Source organism: Pyrus communis, chromosome 17, assembly GCF_041283825.1.
Source record: "Pyrus communis isolate YQ-2024b chromosome 17, ASM4128382v1, whole genome shotgun sequence".
NCBI classification, from domain to species: domain Eukaryota; kingdom Viridiplantae; phylum Streptophyta; class Magnoliopsida; order Rosales; family Rosaceae; genus Pyrus; species Pyrus communis.
Window position 1 is genome coordinate 11,179,702 of NC_142581.1, and position 6,974 is coordinate 11,186,675.

Here is a 6,974-nt window from a genome sequence, read left to right on the forward strand (position 1 = left end):
GCAAAAACAAAATGATTACTGGGAAATTAATGAGAGTAGAATGCAATTAAAGATTCCGTTTCTTCAAGATAACATTGTGTTAACTAACCAGAATTCAGAATTTTTCCTCCATACCACAACCTCCTAAAATTTACACGAATTTCTCAGATTTATCGTAATTTTTTGGGATTCCACAATATTTTTTTATGACTTTGGAGCAAATTGTGTAAAATTTGTAGTTTAGGGATTTTTGGAGGCAAAGGGGTTTAGATGGTTAAGGGGTTTGTTTTTGACCTTTGACACCTTGTGATCGATCAACTGGACTTTCAAAATTGGATAGTCTATATTTTTGTTAGCTAACTGTAGAGTTGTATGATAAGCTTGGAGGTATTTGAGCTGATCACAGTTAAATTTATACTTAATTATGTCCTCTAATTTTTAAGTGTTGAAAACCTGAGAGAGACAGAGTTCATACCCCTGTGCTTTTTCACGTGGGATGTAAAGCTCTATACTTCTGCAATTTTAAAATATTATCTTATATATGAGTTTAAAGTTTTTGTTAATTAATTCTTTTTAACCAAATAGTATCTGCATTAATTTCCTTTCCATATTTCTAGTGTTCTAGAATTTTTAGTTTGTGTGTAATGTTTGAATTGATTGTATTAAAATTGGTTGTGATTTTTTCTTTCTTTTGTATTACAGTGCAACAAAAACATAATCTAATCTATAAAGTTGTTTGTTTACATTCTTTGATTAGGAGCTGCTTATCAGTTATTAATACAACTTTATATTGTAGGGTATTTACAGACTTATCATTGCCGCAATCATCAGTACCGGTATGGCTATCGAGCTTGCGGCCATGCTGGTCTCTCTACTGGTATGGCTATCGGCAATGTTGATGATGTCGGTATTAGGTAATATCTCTGTTTCTCTTGGAAAGGATTGGCCTTGATAAGGGTGTAGATATCATATCTCTTCAATTGTTTCTTAATTTATTTTTTGCACTTGCTCCTTTGATCAATTATTTAGCTACATATATCAGAGTCATGATATGATGGCCATTTTTCAGGTGAACATTTTCAGCATCATTTTAGATAGTATACAATATCAAATAATGTATTGAAATTTGATATTCTGAACTGTATTCGTTAGATCGTAAATCAGTGTGAAGTTGCAGGTATCAACATTTTCAGGCACAAGGAGTTTAATCTTCAAACACTTGGCATTGGTGGCTTAGGTGCTGAGTTTGCAGATATATTTCGAAAAGCTTTTGCATCCCATGTTTTCCCTCCTCACGTGACAAATAAGTAAGATAACTGATTCTTCTAGTTGCGCTGATACCTTTTTGGTATAACTTTATACCACACTCCTTACTGGAAAGACTTTGATCTTCCAGATTAGGGATCAAGCATGTAAAGGGTAAAGGGTATGCTGGGGCACCTGGTACTGGAAAAACTCTCATGGCTCGTCAAATTGGAAAGATGTTGAACAAGAAAGAACCAAAGGTTTGGAGTTTGATCCACCTTTTTCTTTAATAATTAAATTTCTGAGAGTTGTAAATCTCTTAGGACTAAGATTTGTTCTGTTCATTTGAATGATTACTTTTCTATGTTTCAGCTGTAATTTCAAATAAGACTTACCAATTGATGACACATGAAACTAAGATGAAATTTAGAACTAGGTACTCATTATCACAATCTTGTATTCCTATTTTTCATAACAGGTTTAGGTAATGAATTGAATAAATTCTGCCGGCTGTAAACATTGAACCATGTCGAATCATGATTTAACACATTATTTTGATGCTAGTACATTATTGTAACAAAGCTATTTGAGCATGTCTGAATGATTTTGGATATACAACTTATCCTTCGATATCTTAGTTATTATCTGCATTGGTGATTGATGAGATTTCTGTTTTTATGAATTGTGATAGATTGTTAATGGCCCTGAAGTTTTAAACAAGTTAGTTGGTGAAACTGAGAAAAATGTTAGGAATCTTTTTGCTGATGTTGAGAATGATCAAAAGGCTCACGGTAAGGGAAATATATATCTGTCAAGTGCACTTAGGCTTGTTTTTCAATAATATCTAATGTCATTATGTTCTTAATTCCCCCGGAGACCAGACTGGTTTGCATGTGATAATCTTTGATCAAATGGATGCCAATTGTACGGTATAAATATTTCTTACTCTATTCTTTTTACTAAGATTCCTTATTCAAGTACCATTTATTTTCAATTCAGAAAAAGTTGTGGGAGTGGACGTCATCTCTGTCCTTAGAGAAGAAGGTTGGGTGGGTGGGTCCCTTATAACATTTAATTTAGTTTTATTTTTAAAATGGTTTTTTAATACTTAATTTTTTTTTTTGCCACATGATAAACACATGTAAGTTTTTTAATACTTAATTATTTAGTTTTATTTTTAAAACAGTTTGTTGTGTTCGTCTTCTCACCCTTGCTCCTGCGCTTCGCACGCCGATTTCTTCACGTCTGAAGTCTTGCCGTTTTGTGGTTAGTTCTGGGTTTTTTCGTGTACCAGTTTTTGCTGCATTTGTGGTTATTTTTGTGTTTAGAATTAGGTCCTTTTTTTTTTTAATTTGGGTTTAGGTGATTTTGAGGGTTTAGATTTTATTGTTCCCTCTAGATTTTGTGGGGGTGAGAGTTATAAAATACTGACTTCTGTTTTTGTGTTAGGATTTTATCGAAGGGGATGAAAACACAATCTCCCAAGAAGGAACCTACTAGCCACAGATTGGATGATAAACGTGAAGGAATCACCCTGACCAAACTGTGAGCATCAAAGATTGATTCTTTTTTTGTTCTTTAGTATAAAAAAAAATTTCGATTTCTTCGATTTTTTAATTTTTTTTTTTTTTCTAATGTTCTGTTCATGGTTTTTTTTTTCCCAGGAATTCAACAATGCCAGAGGTTGAAAACCACCTTGAAGAAAAGTTTCAGATAGATATGATGGTGAGCTTCATCAAATTCATTTTTTTTTACGTCATATTTTTCCCTTTTTAAAGGATAAATTAGTAATATTGGAAGTTTTTGGTTGGTGATGCCTATATAAAGCAATTTTGATCTGTAGTTTGATTTGGAGAAGATTGATAGTTTTTAGTGGAAACAAGCTGCCCCAAAATGGTGCTAAGCATAACATTGAGAAAACTGGTAATTTAGTTTCTCTCTCTGCCTCTCTCTCGCTCTTGCTCGCTTGCTCCCTTCTACCTCTCATTTGGGTTGCTCATATAATGATTTGGTCTTCTGATTCTTCAGTGCAACCGGGCTCTGTACCTTTGCTGATGTCTGTGGCCAGTTGGCAGGGCAGGCTTCCTCCAATGGGGTACGCTTATGTTATTTTGTTATATGTTCTTTTGCCATTCATTCACTCAAATTTCCAAAAATCGAATATAGTAAAATAGTAGGTCAAATTCATTAATGTTATCTTAATTAACTTCTGTTTAATAGATTTATATTGTTGCATGTTTGATTTTTTTTTTTTTTTTTTAAATGTTTTTGCATGTTTGTTTTATGAATTTTTACTATTTGTTTTGTTAATTCCAGATTTACAGTGTTTGATTGATTTCGGTGAGAGTGAGTTGTTATGTTTTCCTTTATTTATTCATGATGTTTTATGAATGATTGTATGTTCTATATCTAATTTCACCAACTATTTGGGTGTATTTTTCACAGTGGTTGTTCATCTGTTTTTTCTGTTATCAGTGCTTACCACCTGTTTGAGAAAATGTATTAAATTGACTTTTTTTTAGATTATTGATATGTTTTGAATGTTTTTTTGGTTTGTCATGTGTGTAGAATGTGAAATAAACTATCTAAGGTAGTCAATTTCAATATAACAGTAGCAGCTGCAGGAACTACAACAATAGCAGCTGCTGGGATTCTAGATGGATGAAGAGGAGTGGGGTTATATTGAAGTCAGACCCATAAGCAATTTACTCATATATACTGTATATATTGTATGGAATAATAGATGTTAATTTTCATAGAATTTTTGTTCATTTTTTGTTTTGGTATTGTATTTACACAGAAGTGCATATGTTCTGTTGTTCAAGCCATATGGCCAACCGCTCTCTAGCATCAAAGTGGACCAGTGAGTATTACCAAACTATATCAAATCAAATAATATGAACAACTCATCTTCTTTTCAACATTTTTTTCCAACATTTTTTTCATGTTTCAATGATTATTTTTCCAAAATTTGAACCCAGGAAACTAAATGTGTTACAAAAACAGATATTTTATGTGTTGTAAGTTCAACAAAAACTTCAAACTCAGTTTTCTCTTTTGGGGTTTTATTAATTTTTATGAATTTAAATTTCTTTTGATCTTTTATTTGCAGTCGCTCTCAAACTTTCAGCTCTAAAAGCCATTAAATAAGGAAAGCTAAAACTAGGACTTAAGAGGTAATTAGAATTAAACTACCCAATTTTTAATCAATAACTAATTTGCATAATGAAAAATACCATCATCCATATTTTGGTTATAGAGGCTCTTTTCTATTTATTTTTTATTTCGTGGATTGTAAACACTAGGAAGCTAAGCCTCTGACAATAGCTTCCCTGAGAGACGATTTTGAGAAGGTAAAAAGAGAGGGATACTTTAAGTTCTATTTCTTTTGTGTGTTCTTTCAAAATTTAAGGTTGTGTGAATTTCAAATGTCTAATCATGCAAAATCAGGAAGCATTGCTCATCTAATTGTGGAATTTAGAATCTAATCTTGAGGTTGTAATTATGACAGTTAAAGTGAAACAAATGTGGTCCAACATTGATCCAAAACATGACTTGCTGGTTTACCACTTTTGTAATTTCAATAATCTTGCAAAGAATTTCTCTGAGATTTTTATAGTGCTTTCTTGTTTTGGTGGGTAAGAGAATGGAAGAGTATTTTCCGTGTTACCAACAATTCAACATAGTAACTAATACTATGCATATATTCGTCAGTGAAAATACTTTCCATTTTTAACTTATCCTTGGGTAGGAAATTTTGATGAATTTATGTTTTTTTTCCTCCACTTCTCATTGTTTTCAGGCGATTGGAGCTGAATATGGAGAAGGTTTTGAGAGTTTTGGACATGTTGGACCTCTCATGGTTGATGTGGTGTAATTTATGGAGTTATATGTATGGTAGTGATTGTTTTATATGCTTTGTCAAAATTAATTTACTGATTATGCTATGACTTACTACTGTTAATTTTTACTGTGAGTAGGATTTTTTGGAAGACAAACTGCAATAAGATTTTCTTAAAAGAATACGATATGTCGTCAAACTGGATGAAGCTTATGGTCTTATATTCTCTTTTGACATTGTTGTGGTTAGTTTCTATAACACTCATTAGTTATGTGTTTCAGGTTTTGATGGCTAGAAATGAAAATGTAATGAACTGTGGAACATTGTATTTATGACAGCTTATCGATCAAGAAAAAGATTTACATGTGCAATTATTAAAAGAGATCTAATTGCGTAACAGTTACTTTTTCCGACAAGGGTTTTCTATTTTTCTGACGACTATTCTCTTTTTTTTTTTTTTTTTTTGAGTTGCATGTAATAATTTATGGTCAATGATATCCCATATCTATTTAATTAATTATATTCTTAAATCATGTAGGAAGACTAGCAAGTAGCAATGATACTACTTTCTAAATAGTTACTCTTCTTATCGCAGACCAAACCATTAAGATAATAACACTGCATGTGACATTCTTTCGAAGAAATCCATATGTCAATATTGGTAAGTATCATTTTTCTATTTGTTCTTTATGATATATTTGTTCACATTGTGGTATTTTGACCAACATTTTGTTATTATAAAGGAATTAGCTTCGTTTTTCACAACTTGATATTTTCAATTTGGTGGATGTACTTTATTAAGACATTTAACACAATTGACCATCTATGCACAGTTTTCAAATTATAGTTTCTGTTTTGGGATTTCTTTATCAAACCCCTTAGGACTTCGTGTGTAAAATTTAGTGTTCCTCCCTTTTGGCTGACAGAATTAGGCTCAAGCTTTATTGCCTTCATATTATATTTAGTCATGTTAGAAGTTAAATTGCAAAGACATATGATAAACTGTAATTAATATTTTGTTTGTTTTCTTTGGTTTAGGTTTGAACTAAAAGAAACTAAGAAATGAATGATGCACATTCGCAGTGATATAGAACGCTTACGTTGCAACTTCAACTATACAACTTTTGCCACCCCAATTGATCGACAAGTATATAACTTTCTGTTTACACCTCACCAAACAGTGTGTTCTCCTATTTTTCATCCAGCTTTTATCTAATATACATTTGTCATTTTCAATCTTTGTTATCCATTTAAGGTAGTGAGACAAAACTAATCAGAGGCAAACGCACAAAAGTTGATGAGGTGCTATAAAATTGCTAAAAAAACGTAACCATACTATATTCTTATTTTCTTTACAGTATAATTCCATTGTCATATAAATTTATTTCATGTGTTACAATATTTTCTTTCCTTACCTAGGGTGCTTTCTTATCAATCAACAGTATTGGAGAAAAACTTTGAGCTTTGCAATAAACAACATTTGTTGTATTTTGTCATTCTAGATAAAGTAATAAAACTTCTACAATTTTTGGTGTCTGTTGCATAGATTTTTATATGTAAATAGTATAAATCTTTCATAGCATAGACTTTACATCTTTGAAACATAAGCTTTATTACAATTTTTATTAATCCCACAGCAACGCACGGGTAGAACTTTCTAGCTATTTCTGAAATTGAGCCAAACTAATCCACACTGTTTCTGGAACTACTACAAAATAACTTGTCCAATTTTTGGAACTATTGCAAAATAACCCACATTATTTTTTAAACTACAGCAAAAAAAATTACCCACACTATTTCTAAAAACGAACAAAATATACAGTATTTCTAAAACTACGGCAAAATAACAAATACTACTTCTGAAACTGAACCAAAGTAATCCACGCTATTTGTAAAACTACAACAAAAT

At 31.5% G+C, this 6,974-nt stretch overlaps 1 long non-coding RNA gene across 1 annotated transcript; it reads left to right on the forward strand.

The window, feature by feature from the left end:
• The first annotated feature begins 3,977 nt into the window (after positions 1 to 3,977).
• Positions 3,978 to 5,151, forward strand: LOC148689464 (uncharacterized). Its single transcript, XR_015958283.1, has 3 exons — positions 3,978 to 4,087; positions 4,337 to 4,400; positions 5,027 to 5,151. It is a non-coding gene; the product is annotated as an uncharacterized LOC148689464 (long non-coding RNA).
• The last annotated feature ends 1,823 nt before the right edge of the window (positions 5,152 to 6,974 follow it).